An 18324-nucleotide genomic window follows, 5' to 3' on the forward strand; every position below is an offset into this window, starting at 1 on the left:
AACTGCACTTGAATACATTTCTCAGGGTCAGCTTATTTGGAAACCCCCACAAGGCAGAAGTTTTCCTAGAAAGCAGATCTTCAGGATGGTTTTCTGTAATTGAACAACATGCTGGCCAAATGTCCACAATAATTCTGTTGCTGGTCCTGGGTGATGATAACCTCTGGCATATTTTTGCATCACAATTACTAAGAATTCCCTCTTGTGTGAATTGAAATGGAATGCAGGTATAAGAGGATACACTAGTTTATGCCCTACTTCTAGCATTTGAGTGTTGTTGAAACAATATTAATTATAAGGCCTGTAGAGTTGGTTGGTTTGGGTCAAATGTCATCAATGAGCCAAAGGAAGAAAATGTGTGGCTCATGTCATCCAACTCTCAACTCAGGACATAGTGGGAAAGCCAGAACTACTTGGGCACTACTGAAAGAGATTCCCATCTCATGGAGCCAAAAAAAATCAAGGGCCAGCCCTGTGGCCTAGTGGTTAAATTTCTATGCCCTCCACCTTGGCAGCCTGGGTTCACAGGTTTGGATCCCAGGCACAGACCTACACTGCTTGTCAGCCATGCTGTGATGGCAACCCACATACAAAATAGAGGAAGATTGGCACAGATGTTAGCTCAGGGCAAATCTTCCTCAAGCAAAAAAGAGGAAGATTGGCAGTGGATATTAGCTAAGGACGAATCTTTCTCAGCAAAAAAAAATCAAAGATAGAAGTTGATGGTAGACATTAATTCACACGATCTTTAGGTCTATTGTCACTCTCCTTGATGTTCTTATATATTTTATTTTGACTTTTGTTGAAGAAATGAAATTTTTTTTTTTTGAGGAAGATTAGTCCTGAGCTAACTGCTGCCAATCCTCCTCTTCTTGCTGAGGAAGACTGGCCCTGAGCTAACATCCATGCCCATCTTCCTCTACTTTATATGTGGGATGCCTACCGCAGCATGGCTTGCCAAGCGGTGCCATGTCTGCACCCGTGATCTGAACCGGTGAGGCCCGGGCCACTGAGAAGTGGAATGTGGGAACTTAACCACTGCGCCACCAGGCCGGCCCCCTGAAATTATTTTTAAAACGTGAAAAATCGGGTAGTTTGCAATATCACACAGAAAATCGTCTACTTTGACTATATGCATCTCTTGTGGTGGCTAAATATATTTCTTTAGAAGCCTTCTTATCAATGTAATCTGGACCAACAGATGATTGGTTCCTTAAAAAGTCTGTTAAAGCAGGAAATCAGGGAACATAAGAGAGAGGCTATTTTTTTTTTACAACATATTTTAATTTAAATATATATGAATATGTCCTCAAATATTAATCTATTTGGAGGGCCAGGGCCTATTTTTAGAGGATGATTCCACTCATATTTTATCAGTTTATATAGCCTTCACCTTAATAAATTAAGATGCCACTACCTGAGAGTAGCTTACTTGCTTCATGCATATTCAGCTATTGTGGGTCAGTATGTCAATTTTACTGGTCGGCTGCTTAAGTAGAGGTCAATAAAAAGATCTTTTATTGTTTCACAGATGAATTCCATGGGCTACCAAAAAGGAATATCTAGTACAGTAGTGGTGGAATAATCTAGAAAATGTGTTATAGTGACCGAGTTTCTAAATACACCAAGATGCAGAAATGCTATATATAATTCTTATCAACAAATGCACATAATGACATAGGAGAGTGATAAAAAATTAAGGTCCCTTAAGGATTTTTCTCTTTCTTCTTCTTTCTCCTTTCCTATTTCCACAGTTGTGACTTCAGTTCTTGCCTTTTTTTACTGGGATATGGGAGGAGGATGCATTATTTTGCATTTGTTGTGGGTCTCTCTTGCATTCTAGTTTTGAGACCACATCAGCAAATCACTAATCTGTGTCTAAAATGGACATCAACATAGTTCTTAAATACTGGAATTGTTATAAGTACTATAAAAAGAGCTTATATCTATAAATGGGTAAGTGTAGAGATAGGTTTATTGAAAGCACTTAGTGAACATTAATATTAATAATATTAATGAACATAATAGTAATAACAAAGGTTACTCATCTAGAGAGTGCTTTGATCCTGGGTTATTTTTCTGAAGTGCTTTTCTTCTTTGTGACTATTTGTGGAGGCAGTGAAGAGGCCACATTTTTGGGGATGTGTTTTCTTTTATTTCATTAGATTTTCAGAAAAGGAAATAAATTTTGGCTTTTGTTTACCATTTAGTAAAGAAAGTTCTAAAATAAAGAGCAGGTTTAGGAAGAAAGAACTCTATGAGATATTATTAATCCTGTGAGGTGTGAAGTAGGAAACAAAAGTGCAAATTAATACAGATGGTATAAACTGATCTTTGTAAAACAACACGTCAGCCATCCCACCCAGCCTCCATCTAAACTAAGCCTGCATAGATTCATATCCACATGGATACATACTGTGTTTTTATAACTGCTTACCTCCAACGTTGAGGCATGCAAGGGGTTGAGGAGAGAGTATTAACTGTATATATTTTCGCATTGGTCCACTAGTCACCATGAAGACGTGTTACTTTGATAATTTAAAATATGTTTAAAATTTTCAGCCTATGAAGACATCAAGTCATTTGAATTATTCACCTGTACAAAGAATAAACAAATCATGATTTGTTTTTTGAATTTTATATTAAGAAAGTTAAATAAACTTTTTAAAAATCAAAAGGAAAAGCCTCGTTCGCTAATATTCCTTTCCATGTCAATTTTTTTTTTTCTGTTTCAACAGTTAAGACTGTTGCCATTTAGAAATTCAAGCAAAGTTTTATATCATGAATGTTAATTTAAATACATTGCAGTAATCATTTCAGGAAATGATTGGCTGGCAGCAAATATCTTTCTATGTAGCTTAAGATATTAACATTCTGGTCTTTCTTTAAAAAAATGAACAATTTTCTTCTGAATATAAGTGTGTGAAAAGATGCAAAATATTAGCTTTGCTCAGCATTTGCTTCAAAACTTCTTGGAAGCCTCTTATCTGTCAATTGTTATCTCCTGTGATTGCAGTAAAGTAACGAGCCACATCCTTTGGGGAGCAGGTTTCTTCCAAGAAATAAGTCACTGTATAGGGCTAGGTGGGTGGTGCAGTGGTTAAGTTCATACCTTCCGCTTTGGTGGCCCAGGATTTGCCGATTCCGATCCTGGGTACGGACATGGCTCCTCTTGGCAAGGCATGGTGTGTCAGGCATCCCACATATAAAGTAGAGGAAGATGGGCACGGATGTTAGCTCAGGGCCTGTCTTCCTCAGCAAAGAGAGGAGGATTGGCAACAGTTAGCTCAGGGCTAATCTTCCTCAAAAAAAAAAAAAACCCAAGAAATAAGTCACTGTAAATTCCATTAATATTTTCAGGTCCCTACAAAGATGGAGGTCTATCACCAAATGCAATTTTCTGAAAAAACTAGATTAAGTTGATTTAAAATTGCATTTTAAAATCACATTTTAAAATGAAGACCATAGAAGTATTTATTTTTTATATTGTTTTAATACCCTGATTTAAAGAATGATTTAAAAATTCAAAACTTTAATAGTATATTTAGTGACATCCTTAGTCTCTGTCAACATACAAAATACAATCTGACCATTTTAATAGTTGAATTTGATTTCTAAGAGAGGTTTCAGAAAAAAAGTCACACTACTTTGATTGAATTAATTTGTTGTTTTTCATCCATCTGAGGTAGTCAGACTGGTACTACCAGATTGTTCAAGAACCGGCCTGTTAGGCAGCAGGCCTCAGGGAAATGATTTGCTCTATTCCCCGTGCCAGTTTTCTTCCAGTCCTTACAGTTCAGGTTACTTAATCCCCAAGTATAGTCTCAACTCTCTCCCCAGCCTGGGAGGGAAGCCTGTCTCTACTGCCAAGGGTTGGAGGTCTGGCTGGGGGAGAGGTTTAAAATACCTTAGACTAGTGAACTCCATGTGGGCAGATACCTTGTCAGTTGTCCTGCGCAGATCTTGCCCCCCCGTGTTGGAACTGGCCTTCTGCCTACCTTCTGAGGTCAAGTGTTTTCTAGCGTTCCTGTTTGGAATTCTATCCTCAATTTTATCTTGACAGTCTGCCCCACACTTGTGTTTCTCAAGGAACTAGAATATTTTATGTATTTACCATCACTCCAAAAATGTCTAAGGCATTTCTCTTCTATTGTCTGTCTTTCTGTGTATGATGGTACCCTTCTGGTGGGTCCTTTCTGCTTCATGTCTCATCTATTGCCTGGTTCTTGGTATTCTTTTATGGCGCCCACTTACTGCTTAAGAACTTCTTATCCTACCCTCCTGCTGGATGCTCCTGTCACTCACTTCTTGGACACTAGCACCTCTCAACAAATTTCAGAGACACTCTCACTATTCCCATGCTTTTATCTTTTTGAAAGTTTTATTTTCTTTTAATTCTAATTTCACATTCTATAGTTTCTGTTATCTATGCAGAGTCAATCAGAAACACCAAGAGAAAAATGACAATAAGAGCGTCTCTTCTTTTTTGACCAAAGTGTAAATAGTGTTTAGACAGTAGGATTATGGGTGTTTGTACTTTTAAAACAGTCTTTAATATAATCTTATTATTAAATATACTCTCATACCTCTACGCTCACTCATTTCCATGGCACTGACGTGACTGATCTTATGTATGTTGTGCTTCTGTTTTAAGGTTCAAAGTTTATCTTATTTTGATGAACAATGACTAAATTCTGGGTTCTTGTTATAAAGATACTTGAGTCTCATTGACTTGCAAAATAGAGAAGACCGATAATGAAACTAAATGAATAAATCCTTCCTTTATTTATTTATATGTTCACTCATTCAAGCTATGCAACAAGCAATTGGTTAAGCCCTGAAGATGTAGATTTGGAGAAGATCTTTACTCTTTATGTTCTTATTGTATAAAAGTCAAAGGCCAATTTGTAAACAAATAATTAGGATACAGTGTGCTTAGTACTAAAGGAGAAAGTTATGGCATTGCGAATGGTGAGGCATTGCCCCCATCAGAAGTACTGTATCAATTCCAGAGATTGGAAATGAGATACAATTTATTTTCTCAGATTCTGATTCTGCCTCCTCAGGGTTTCTTGGCTGTTTTGTTCATTGTAGATCTCTTTCCTCCTACAGCAAGTTCTCTTCCAGAATCCTGACTTAACCACTTAGCAATAAGCACACGTTTACACACAAAACCGAGAGGAGAAAGGTATTGTTCATTCAAGGTATATTTAATGTCATGTATTGTGAAATTGCTTCCAGGGCAGATACCACTACTTTTCTTTCCTTTGTGATTATTCTTTTCCTTTATTGGCTCTAGTATGAATTTGTATGCACCCTAATGTATAACTCACAGGTGCTGAGTATACAAATGTAGTGATAACAACATTGGTTTTAGAATCCTGACTGGGCCATTTGCTAGTTGTCTAACCTTGGTTGAATTACTGAGTCATTCTTAGCATCTTTTTATTCATGCATAAAATGAGTTACTGTCAGTTTTCAGCATTAATACTCAATTAAGTAAGGATGCAGAGAATAGTACCTTGAAAACAGTAGGAACTAAGGAAGTTATCTTGACCTCCTTTCTCTCCTATTCAACTGACTTACCCAAATAACTTTGAAATGCATGTTGGGACAAGTGGATGCAATATTCAATGCATACATTGTTTTGCAATTCAGTTGAACTATTTTAGGAATAATAATTCCTAAATAATAATAATAAATAAATAATAAATAATAAAAATAAATAATAAATAATAATAATAATTGTAATAATATGATAAAAGTAAAACTGGCTAAGAGAAGGTGAGAAAGCAATTCTAATAGCTTTTCAACATGTAGGAGAGTCAAAACTACAAAAACAAGCCATCACAATCAAAGCACGATTGGACTTCACAAATCCACAGTATGTATGTTCCTCCTTTCTGGAAAATGCAAGTAAATAAGATAGTTTTTAGCATTCACTGTGGGCTGGTGACGTGCTGTGTGCTATTATTGAATGAGTTAGGCTTAGTTTTCCCATTATCATACAAGCTAAATTTGGTATTGAACACAAGCGCCTAACGCAGAAGCTCTGGGGAAGTCTGAGCAGACGGCAGCATAAACATGTGCCTTTGAGCTACGCAGGGATGACTCAAAGAAAGCTCGCTGTAAGAACTGAAACTTGGGGAGTCATTTGAAGATGGAGAAGCAGGTACCACTTCAGAGAAGCAGGGAAAAAATTATTCCACGTGAGAAAACAGCCAGAAATCAAAAACTGAAAAACAAATGAGTGAGGAAGAAGGAAGGAAGAGATGACAGATAAGACATACTATGAGGCCAAATGGTGAATTGATTCTACTGTTTGCTCAGAGCTGACAAGCAGAATGAATTTGCCTTGAATTTTTTAAACAACCTTAGCATACACAACCTTCTAATCCTTAAGGAGTTTTACTAAGGCAAAGAAAAGGTAAGTATGACATACCAGAACTTTCTTTCTATAGAAAGTATGAACAACAGTTGGAGTTTGGGCAGATCAAAGGATGTGAGAGTCAGCTCAAGAGTTTTATTATGTTCCTTACCTTTACGTTATTATTATTATTATTATTTCAGTTGATGGGAACATGGCATCACTGAGAACTGATCTTTGTCTTCAAGGAGATCACCATCTTGTGAGACAGACACTCAGGTAAACACACATTGAAAATTACATTATATATTCCATACTAGAAGTGAGAATGATGTGACATAGGAAACAGAAGAGAGGACTTATTCCAATTTGAGGACTTTGGGAAACATTCCTTTGGAAAATATTCCGGGGGATGTAAAAAAAATAAGTAAATTTTGTTTTAATTGAATATATGCGGTTACCAAGTGTAGAATGTTGGTAACGGTTTCTAGGAGGTGGAGGCACCAAGAGCAAAGTTGCAAAGGCATGAGCCGGGATAGCATGGCTAAAGAAATTAAAGAAGCTGATTATTGTTAGATGCTGAATTGGGAGATAGGCGTTAAAGTTGATAGAAATTAAGATATAGAAGACCTTATCTGGAGAGATAAGGAGATTAGACAGGAAGGAGATTCTGCAGATCAAGTGTCAAAAAACCAAATTCTACAGATAGTCTCTTTTTTTGGTCCACAATGAATCAACAGAAAAAATTAGAAATTTCGTATTAAAGTCAGATATTTGACTTCTCTTACCAATGCTTTTATGGCAGTACCAATTCTTCGTTTCCTCATGGCTATAGTCCCCTGGACATGAGAAGGCTTCTACTCAGTGCATGCATTCTCTGTTGTGCCAAGGTGGCCGCTCCTCACACGGAGTTTACATACGCATTTACATCTGTCTAGCTTTATTTACCACATACATTTTTTCTGCTGAGATATCTTTAATGACGAAAGGTCCTTGTCTCTAAAGGCAACACATTCTATTCTTTTGAAGCTCTGACCTGCCTCTTGTTCTTAGATTAATTCAATACCTGCTTCTCATATTTCCACTTCTGGTTCCAGTTCTGCTCTTAGGAGCCACACAGAGTAAGATTAATCTGTCTTTCATAAGAAAATCCTTCAGATATTTGAAAAATAACTTGCACGCCTCCTCTTTTATTCAACTCTTTTCTAAGGCACAAGGAAGTTCTACACTTAGCTCCTGTTTGAGATGTTTGCAGGTCTCTTACTAATTTCATGTCTCATTTCTTCTTCTTCCTCTTAATGTAATCCAGCTTATCAACATATTTAAATGATGTTGAATTGTACGTAATCCTCCCAGTTTGGTTTGGGTAGCACAGTGTAGCGTTGGTCTGCCTCACTTCACTGTAGGGAGATTATTGGTTTATTTAAACTCCTGAGATAGCCTTGCTATTGTAAGCAATCATCTCACACCTCTAGCTCATTAGGGGGCTTACAGTCACACATAATTTTCACATTAACTCATGCCAAGTATTTTTTCGTCCTCCATAAACTTATGTTTGTTATTTTAAGCTTAAAAGTATAAGTGCACATTTTATCGTCTTTCTATTAGCCTAGGAATGCAGTTCCTCACTGTCATACTAAATCTTGATTTTGTCACTATGTTGTTTGCTCTCTACCTACTTTGTCACCTCCTGGAAATAGAACAAGTCTCCTTTTATGTTCTCATCTAATGCATGGGACAAAAATAATAGACAGGTGAGGACAAGGCCACAACTTTGTGGTGTTCCACTGGAGATTGATCCCAAGGTTGAAATCAATGTCTTATTCAAAATTATGTATGATTACTAAGGCATTTGTGAATTCATCTAGCAATATTACCCAATTCACCTTTCAAAAACATCTTGTTAACATATATGAACCCCTTAGTCAAATGTTCAAGTGTTTTGTCAAACTAGTGAGAAATTACCAAAGGAGGAAATAATGATTGTACCGCAGACTCATTTTGGGTAAATCTTCATGAGTTTCTTAGGATTTCATGATTCAAGTATAATAGTAAATTGTATTTATATAGTGCTTGACTTTTCTAAGTGATTTGTCATGCAATTTTCCAGAGTGGAAGCATTGTACAAAGTTCACAGGCATTAGAGTCTAGCAAATGGATTAAAATATCTGGCTTTGGTATGCATTAGCTCTGTGTCCAAGGTAAATGTCTAACCTTTCAGTACATAAAAGGAGTAATAATAGATGTTTCACACGGTTATTATTAAGATTTAATGAGAATTTATATAAAGCATCCAGTCCAGGACCTAGCCCACAGTGTATATGACAGGTTAAATTTCTTATTTTCAACACCAAGATACTCAGAGTAACTGCGCTGACTATTCAGACTGATATTACGTCCATTTAGAAGATGGATAAAAAAATTTAGAGAGTTTTTATTTAGTCATTAAATAATTACTGGATGCTTCCTAAATGTTTGGCACTGTTACGCACTGAATATAATGACTTATGAGATGCATGTTAACATTTTCCAGGAACATAGAGAATGGGTACCAAACCTAGCCCCAAAGGCTAGAGAGTTAATTCTGAACACCAACTGGCTAAGAGTTGACATAGTGTTTTGACAACTCAGTGATTGACTTTATTACAGAAATTTTGTAAATATTCACAATGAATCTCCTAACCCCCCGCCCCCTTTTTTTGTAGGTGTAGTCTATGATAAAATAGCTTCTTATGTTCAGCTCCAAAGAGTAATATGTCGGGGCAACAAACTGTGGCCCATTAAGATGCCTAAAGACCAGCTTTAATGAATCATTAAAGATTATTTATAGTCAGCATAGGAATATATGTAATTAGATACTTCTAAGGTGTTCATGAGGCTCAAGTAATGTGCTCTTTTATGGAGTAAAATATTTCCCTCCTGATTAAAAATACTCTTTGTTAAGTTGATTATCCATTTTTCCAGCTAGATAGCCTTAACTTGGTCATAAATACTACAAAATTAGTGGAATCTGACTTAATGATATTTGAATGTAATTCGAAATTGTCAAATTGTGACCTTTTTCATAAGAATAAATTTATTCCATTCAAATCCTATTGTCTGAGAGAATGAATAATATTGTACATCTATGGAAACTTGTCAGGATAGATGACAATTTAGTAGCTGTATTTAATAGCACTGACTAGAAAGATCAACTAAAAATATGGTTTAAACATGACAAATCTGTTTTGCTTTTTGCTAAATTGATCAAAACATACAGTGTTTTTCCCTTGGGAGAATTTTTACTCATTTGAAATGAGATTAAAAAAATATGCTAATACAGGACTTCCCACTCTGAGAGGAAATGCACTGAGTGCTTGTGTAAAGATTCTATGTGGCTCTTCCAGGTGCATTTAAAAAATAATAAATACTGAATTAGGACTTCCAGCTATGCAGAGTGAATAGGTTGCTAATCCTTCACACACACACACACACACACACACACACACACACAGATACACACAAATGTAATGATGAGGATCGAGGCTGCCCCAGGGAGAGAAGCCCAAGGCATCCTGCCCAACATACTAATCTATATCATCCTCCAGAAGGAATAGGACATCCTGAACTGATCTGACCTGATTCCTATCCAAAGTTATAGGACCACCCAATAACCAGACCCCACCTGCACTGATACCATTTTAATGATTTGTTTCATGATCTTTCCTTTGTCTTGTAAAGAAATAACTCACATACCTATGCCTTATAAATTTAGCCCTACCCTCAACCCATTGCAGCTCTTTACTGCCCACGGGTCCTGTCCCCGTGCTACTCCATGCTATTCTCTGAATAAAAGAGGCCTACTGCCAGACCTTGAAAGTCCAAGAAATCTTTCTTTTGACTCCTCAGCTCGCCGAGCCCACATCAGTAACATAGACAGAATTCTGTACAAAGAATCTGGACTCTGAAAATGATCAAAGGTAGAAGAGAAACTTAGAATCAATCATTAATTCTTGTAAAACTGCTACAACTTTGGGTAAGAAAAATGGGAGTCTTCCACGTTTTTGTCCGGTGGTGCTTTGTTCCTGACCCACTTCCACCTTCAACAGGTGAGAACTGTCACTCATTGGCTTGGGACTGGCTGCATAAACTTGCAGCTGTGCTTGCAGAGGATGTGGACTCAATTTTGTACAGAAAATGTAAACACAAAACTCTGCAGATAAAAGTGGTGAATGTAGTGGGGAGCAACTGGAGGAAAATAACATCTCTGATAACCTGAGATTGTGATCCTGATTGAGGTGAATGGTGGATCAGACAGAACTTCATTAGGAGATTCTGGAAATAAGAGAGACATGGAATGGTTAGATAAGCTATGCATCCCTGACTGTCTAGGAAACTATACACTTGAGACAGCCAGTGGGAAGTAAATTTAAAAGAAGATTTGAAAATTGGCTGATTTTTGAATGCCCTCACCAAGCCACACACAGATTGATCATCAGAGAGAGGAAGCTCAAGATTTCTAAGCACAATATCTGCCAAATCATTGGCTGACTATTAAGCTATGGAGACACAAGGGTGACCCCTAAGACACAAGACTTAAAATAAAAATAAACAACTGTGTAGAATCCTACAGAAAAGAATAAACAGGAGGTATTGCCACCCTAGTGTTACCAGCTTTTAGTTACTATCAGCCCTGATACTGGTTCCCCTATAGTGAACCCAGCATATATGGGTTAAAGCTAAAGGTGCGCATTCCCAGTTCCTTGGTTCTTGGTTACACTTATATGTAAATGCTTGTGTCTGTAACCTCTGACTCCCTGAGCTATGGAGCCAAATAGAAGTTACAAATTGTTAAAGTCCAGATGACCTCACGCTGGGCTCCCACTAAAGTCGTGGCTAATCACAGGACTTTGAAGTTCTTTTACAGAGAAACTAATGTCCAAAAAATATCAGGAAACTGAAGCTTCTGAAGCCCAACTCCTTGGCTTCCTGATCTCAGAGTCTACCTTTCACTATGGAGATAAACATCCAAGGACACTCATCTGAGAAATCCTTTGTCTCCTCCTCTGGAAGCAGCTCCAGACGCAGGCCGATGGGAAAATGCTGACCAAGAAATCCATGGCCCCCCTCCGCTACCTAAAACCCCAAATAAAAACCCATACCTGTTTCTTAACGGGGAGCAATCAAGTTTTCAGGCACTGGCCCTTGCTTTGCTCCCTCTGCTTGGCAAAGTAAAGCCCTTCCTTTTTCACCCAAGACTCTGTTACTATTTGGATTGGCATCGGGATCAGAGACCAAACTTTCAGTCATACTAGATCTGTAGATTTATTGTCTATCTGACCTGTGCTGGGTAAGATGTACATAATCATGACAATTACCTCAAAGGAGCGTACAAGACATTATAATACAGTCAAAGAAATCAGAGCTATGTCCGACACACAGTAACTTTTCTGTTATTTCTATAGAAAGCAGTCAGTGTGCTTTTGCAAAAACAAATAAAAGCAAAACTTTATGAGAGTAGTAGTTTTTATTCGGATTAAGAGAGAACAAAAAGAAAACAAACAAACAAAACCAGGAGAAGCAAATTTACACAATAAGAAGTTCCTATATTTAACTTGCTGGTCTTAGGTCTCACGAATTCTTCAACTTGTGAATTTTGGGGTCCTTAATTCATTCATTCAACAATGATGTACTACTCTGTGTCAGAGGCTGTAAAGTTACTGGAAGCAGAATGATGACTGATGTGAGAATTATCAAAAGAATGATACTATGAGATCTCTGTTTAAAACTGATTATAACTGTTTCATGTGAAGCAGAATCTCACTTTTAGTCATATGTCAAGACAGCTTAAAGGTAAGGGATGTCCTTCCTGTCAATATGTACTATCACCTCTGGTTGTTGGTGACTAAGTCCAATAGTTAAATATTGACCTAAGAATTAAACTTATGTTAAATTTAGCATCATGTGTCCCGTCAAATTATTGTAAAGTTGATGTAGCTGAGAAATAGATGTGTCTACCAGAGTTGTTCTACCTTCTTTGGATTTGTTATTAGTTATTTTATTCCATGAATTCAAGTGTGTTACTTCAGGAAGCATTGAGATCTTAGGACCAGACTTCTAACTTGAGAACTTAGAACCTGATATCAGAGGAGAATTTATTGTGGGGAGTGGTACTTATAATCCCTTTTGGCTTTTCCTCAATCAGCGCAAGAATCATTCATCCATTTCAGATTTGACTTTTGAAGGCTTGTCTACAAGGGGTGGTCAGAACTAAGGTTGCAGTTTCTGTTGTTGGTAATAACTCATGATGTCTTTGTTTCTGTACAGTTCTCCCTTGACCTTTAGACTCATATAGTTACTGGACTACTTGACATTTCCAAATGGATGCTTCATAGATATATCAAACAATGTTTTCCAAAAGGAACTCTTGATTTCATCCAACACACCTGATCCTCTTCTGGGATTTCGTCATTTCAGTAGTTGTTAAAACTACCTACCAAGATGCTCAAGCTGGAAACTAGTGTCTTCCTGAATCTCCCAAGGGTATCAATCTTTAACTCCTACCGTATTTGCCTTCTGAAGATAGCTCGTGCTCATTCATTTGTCTCTATCTACTCTATGACTATTTACATTCAAACTACTTAAATTATATCTTATACCTTTCCTCCTAACCAGTCTCATCTTTTTTGTGTGTGTGTGTGAGGAAGATTGGCCCTGAGCTAACATCTGTTGCCAAGCTTCCTCTTTTCGCTTGAAGAAGATTGTTGCTGAGCTAACATCTGTGCCAATCTCCCTCTATTTTGGGTGGGATGGCACCACAGCATGGCTTGATGAACAGTGCTAGGTCCACACCCGGGATCTGAACCTGCGTACCCCAGGCCACCAAAGTGGAGTGCGCGAACCTAACCGCTATGCCACAGGGCCAGCCCCAACCAGTCTCATCTTTAAGTCTCACCCTTGTTTAAATCCTTTTTTAAAAATAGCAATCAGAATAATCTTTTTAGACTATGAATTGGACAATATTATTCTCCTTAAAAAAATCTTCAACACCTTCCAATTGCCAGATGTCATCCAATTTCAAATACAAATTTCTTACGTGGCATCTCAGAATGCACATAATCTGGCCCCTGCACACCTTTCAAATTCTTTTCTCTCTACTCCCTCTTCCATGTATATTCTAGCCACCTTGGCCTTTTTTCAGTGTCTCATATTTGTCAGTTTTTGTCTCACCTCCATGTCTTGGTGACAGTTTTGTTTCTGTTTGAAAACATAGCTTTATCCTATGGATCTCAGGTTAAACTTTATTCTACAAAGACCTTTCCCAAACCGGAATAAATTGTCTAACCACTCTTTTTTATTTTATATTGTTCTACCTTCAGTTATCACTTAAGTACGTCAATTTTTAAACATGCATTTTATATAGTCATCTCTATTGCTATACCTCTAAGTTGCAATATAGTTGCTTTTAAGGGAAGTGCTAAAAAAGCATATTTAACACCTCTTCATAATTTCTAAAGACTATACCACTCACACAAACAAAGCAAACCTACAAAACAAAAACGTCCATTACTAAGCAGTATATATTCATAATGCATAAATGAACACAAATAATTTGATTAAACACTGTTTAAATCATGCTCTGTAGAGACTAGCTCTAGGCTTAGGCCCTCAGCAAAGTGGCAAAGGACCGTCCCCATCCTCTATCTGCAGTATCCTCTGAAATCTAGAGCCCACACTGACCAACACAACACATTGGTTAGTTAGCCTCTCCAAACACAAGGCTCACATCAGAGTTTCACCCCCGGTGCAGGATACTCCAGAAAAACCATATAATGCTTCTGGAAATTCTGAATTTGTGGAGAAATTACATTTTTAAAGAACTGTGTAGAAATAGAAAAAAAAAAGTAATATATCTTCGTTTCCTTTATAGAGCTAGTCATTTTGTTGGATTCAAACTGTAAAGATTATATAGAGTATATTTGATTTACTCATGAAGTTAAAATGGTTGGCATATTAAATTTAAAAGAGTAGTTTCTTTAGATTCTAATTTCTTATTAACTATTGGGATTTACTTTCATATTTGTTTAATTGTTACAAATGGCACTGCAAGCTGCTGAGCTTAAGACATTAAACATCTTTTAGTTTTTACTTATTTATCTGAAGCAGTAAACAACCAAGAAAATAAGAAACCATCAATATTACAACTAAACAAAGTCATCATGTTTTGTGGATGTGGTATCCACTTTGTTGTCTTAGAGATGCAGAAATACATAATTTCAGAAAAAGAGTTAAGGCAAACATATATATATATATATATATATATATATATTTTATTTTATTTTATTTTTCTGAAATTGTGTATTACCCGTTGGGTCTTGCCAGAAGAATCCAGAATGAAACATGGAGCTGTAACATGAGCATGAGGTAGGAGGGTGGTGTCGTCAGTTGGTGAGAGGATCTCTGGAGGCAGGAAGGGCAGAACCCAGCTGGGAGATGGAAGCAGATACAGTTCAGAATAGAGGAAAAAGGTGATGAGGAACGCAATAGAATCTTATGGGATAAATACCATAATCCCAGAACTGGGCTAGACAGTTTAAAGGTAAGTTAATTTAATCTTTGCATCAACTCTTTGAGGTATTATTTTCTTTAACTTACCTATCAGAGGCCCAAAACTCAGTATAACTTGTTTGTCCAAGTTCACACAGAAAGTGGCCTGTTCAGAAATGACAGAAAGACATATGTTGGTCTAAAACCAAGTCCTTTCCATCAGCTAAGCCAAAATCAGTGCTGTATCCAGAAAAGGGAGCCACGAAACAAGACTACATCCCAGCAGGAAGTGGAGAGATGGCCGTTACTGCTCTAGCATTCTATATGGCAGGCACATTTGTAGGCTTTGTGTTTATAGCAGTAAATAAAAGAGGCAAAGTTTTATCCTCATGGAGCCTATTGTCTAGTTGGGGAGACAGACAATGAAAAACGAAGATACAAATAAATATATGACATAAGTAGTTTGTAGTTATAGATACTTTGAAGAAAATTACAGCTATCCAAGTAGATAGCATGTGACAGAGGGTAAAAAGTGGCCATTTTAACTAAAGCAGCTAGGAAGGGCTCTCTGAAAAGCAGATATCTGACTAGAAACATCAATGAAGTAAGAGAGGGAACACCTGGAACAATAGTGTTCTGAACAGTCCAGCTCCTAGCGCCATGAGGCAGGACTGCTGTATTTGAGGGATGTTAGGAAGCCAGTGTGGTTGGAACTGAATGAGGGAGGCAGACAGCTCTGAAGATAAGATTGGAGACGAAGGAAGCAGATGGTTTATGTAAGTCTCTGTAGGCTATGGTAAGGAGTTCGTGTTTTATTTGATGTGATGTGAATTGAAGCTCTCAGATTTCGAGCCAGGGGGTGTCAGGAGCTGACTTAGATTAAACACCACACTTTTGCTGCTTTGTGAAGAATGGAACAAAAATCAGGGCAGGCAAACCAGTCAGGAGGCTATGACTCAGGTTTAGGACAGATGGTAATGGCTTGGAATAGGGTAGTAGGTGTACAGATTGAGAAGTAGTCATATCTGAGCTGTATTTTTATGGCATAGACATAGAAGTGTCTGTGGTTGTAACAGAAGCAAAGAGAGAGCATGTAACAGGCTTTCCCAGAATTCCATTGCCCCATGTTGTTGCTGCTCTAGTTGGCTGTGATTTCAGCTCTATTACTCTCAGAAGGTCAAAGGATACTAGAAAGGAATCACGCAGCTTCTGAATTCACCATTTTCCAAACTCCAAGATTCTCATTGAAAATCTTTTCCATACTGTTAATTACCCTCACTATATGAGGGATCACTATCAGGGGCTTCCGCTTTGCAACTGTCTCATTGTGATCTCAGCATAAATTTCACAAAACTGAAGCTTTTATACACAGTCTTTTCTTGTGTTTACAATTATTTAGTTTATTTCTTGGAAAGATTCTGGGATTTCCATGTAGACATGGAGTTCGTCATTGTTCTTCTCCTTTGTTTGGTTTTCCCTTTCTGATGAGGAGTCCGATGCTCCCCCTTGTGAGGTCCTTGGTAACGTTGCGGAAGAGGACGTTTACTAATATTGTTGGGACTTTTCCATATGCCAAATTTGGGACAAAGCATCTTGTTCACATGATTTCACTTTAGCTTCAGAATAACCATGGCAAATTTGTATTATTTTCATTCACAGAAGAGGACACTGAGGCTGAGAATTTAAATATCCCAATCAACTGAACATGAGCAAGCAGAAGAGTCAGGATTTGAGACTTTCCCTTTAACTCCCCCGTAACCACAAAGCACAAGTTCTGTCTGTTGCAGATGCTTGGCAGATCCCGGACTAAATTCCTGGAGCAGCCCCCGAAGGAATGCCTTTTCTACTTCAGCACGGTAAAGGTTCTTTCTGACATCTGGGCTAACTGCTGCTTAGTTTGTAACCCAGTCAAATGCAACGGCAGTTTTATATTTCTGCCTTTGAATCTCAGATCGAAGAAACTGGCAGCAGCATAAATTACTCAGTGTAAAAGAATTGTAATGATCTGACTTTGTCGATGGGTTGACACCAAATTCTTTTAGTCACATAAAACTTTTTTTTCATTAAAAATAAAAAATAGTTGCAGGGGAGTGAATTTGAGGAGTAATATAAGGACAATTTAACTTGAACAAGTTATCTTTTATAAAAGATTTGTAATAACAATGTTTCATATTCCATTTCTAGAGACGAGTACCAAAAAATATACCTCCTTCAATGTTTGCCATTTCCATCACTTCCTTCTTTTCCCCTCAAGTCTACTCTATAAAATGTTCATAATCTGCTCCAGATTGTATTTCCCTGCAGCTCCTCATCTGAGAAAGGGACAAGACAGAATCTTCTCACTTCGTGATAATTGGGCCATACTCAAGTATACTCAAACTACTTAAGGAGAAATGGTCATATTAACACCACCTATTTTTATCACACATCATAGTTTTTCTAATTTGTAGAGGCCTATGACTATTTTATCACAACTACAGAAAGAAATAGCAAACTTGTATGTTTATGACCCGAGAAAACAACACAGTTCAGTTCAATAGTCAGCACTTACTATGGGCTATGGCAAGAGAAACTGCTCTTGAGAAATTTGTAGCTTATGGAAGAACAAACATACACAGAGAAAAAAAATACATTCTAAGCTACAAATGCTATGAGACTCCCAAGGCGGTAATTTTTCTCAACTTGTAAATTCAAAAAAGACCCACTGGTGGGGATAACTAAAGATTGTCCAGGTGATTATAAATGAGAAGAGATTTCTGGCAGGGAAAACTGTTTGGAAATATGGTAATCTAGGGGGTAAGATATTGCTAGTTAGTATTCTGATTCTGGCTGTCTCCTCCCATCCCCCACCAAGAGCGTGGGCCCACTGAAGAGCTGAATCTCCATCTCTTCTTGCCATTAATAAGGTGATAGGCTATTCATAATGTGGTAGGAAGCAGGGCTAGTTTACACTCTGCTTTCTTCCCTTAATCATGGTGTGTGTGTATGGGAGGGGGGAACCAGCAAGGAGCTGAGTTTTCATTCCCATCCTACAGCAACAAAGCCGTATGAGCCAGTCCTCTGTTACTTCCTCCTTCGTAGCAGCAGGACCCAGAGGGGAGCTGAGTTTACATCCCTACTTGGAGGTAATGAGGTGATTGGAGTCAGTGTCCTAGAGGATAGAATCAGTGAACTGGAGGATGGACCAATAGAATTTATCCATTCTCAACAAAAAAAGAGGGAATAGATTGAAAGAAGAAGTGAGCATCAGAGACCTGTGGAACATAACCAAGGACCTAGCTTCTGTTTCATAGGAGGTCCAGAAGGAGAGGAGAGAGAGATCAGGACTGGAAAAGTGTTCAAAAAGATAATGGTTGAAAACTTCCCAAATGTGGTAAAACAACAACATAAACTCACAGATTCAAGAAGGTAAGTGAACTTCAGATAGGATA

At 37.6% G+C, this 18324-nt stretch overlaps 1 long non-coding RNA gene across 2 annotated transcripts in view; it reads left to right on the forward strand.

Moving 5' to 3' along the window:
- The window catches only part of LOC106836601 (uncharacterized), a 140092-nt gene that overhangs the window by 59373 nt on the left and 62395 nt on the right, over positions 1-18324 (forward strand). The window contains exon 2 of one of the 2 annotated variants that reach the window (XR_006518801.2): positions 6571-6646. The exons of the other annotated variant lie outside the window; for it this stretch is intronic. This is a non-coding gene — a long non-coding RNA (uncharacterized lncRNA). The remainder of the gene's footprint in view (positions 1-6570; positions 6647-18324) is intronic. 2 annotated transcript variants of the gene reach the window in all.

This window comes from Equus asinus, chromosome 23 (assembly GCF_041296235.1).
Source record: "Equus asinus isolate D_3611 breed Donkey chromosome 23, EquAss-T2T_v2, whole genome shotgun sequence".
Classification (NCBI taxonomy): domain Eukaryota; kingdom Metazoa; phylum Chordata; class Mammalia; order Perissodactyla; family Equidae; genus Equus; species Equus asinus.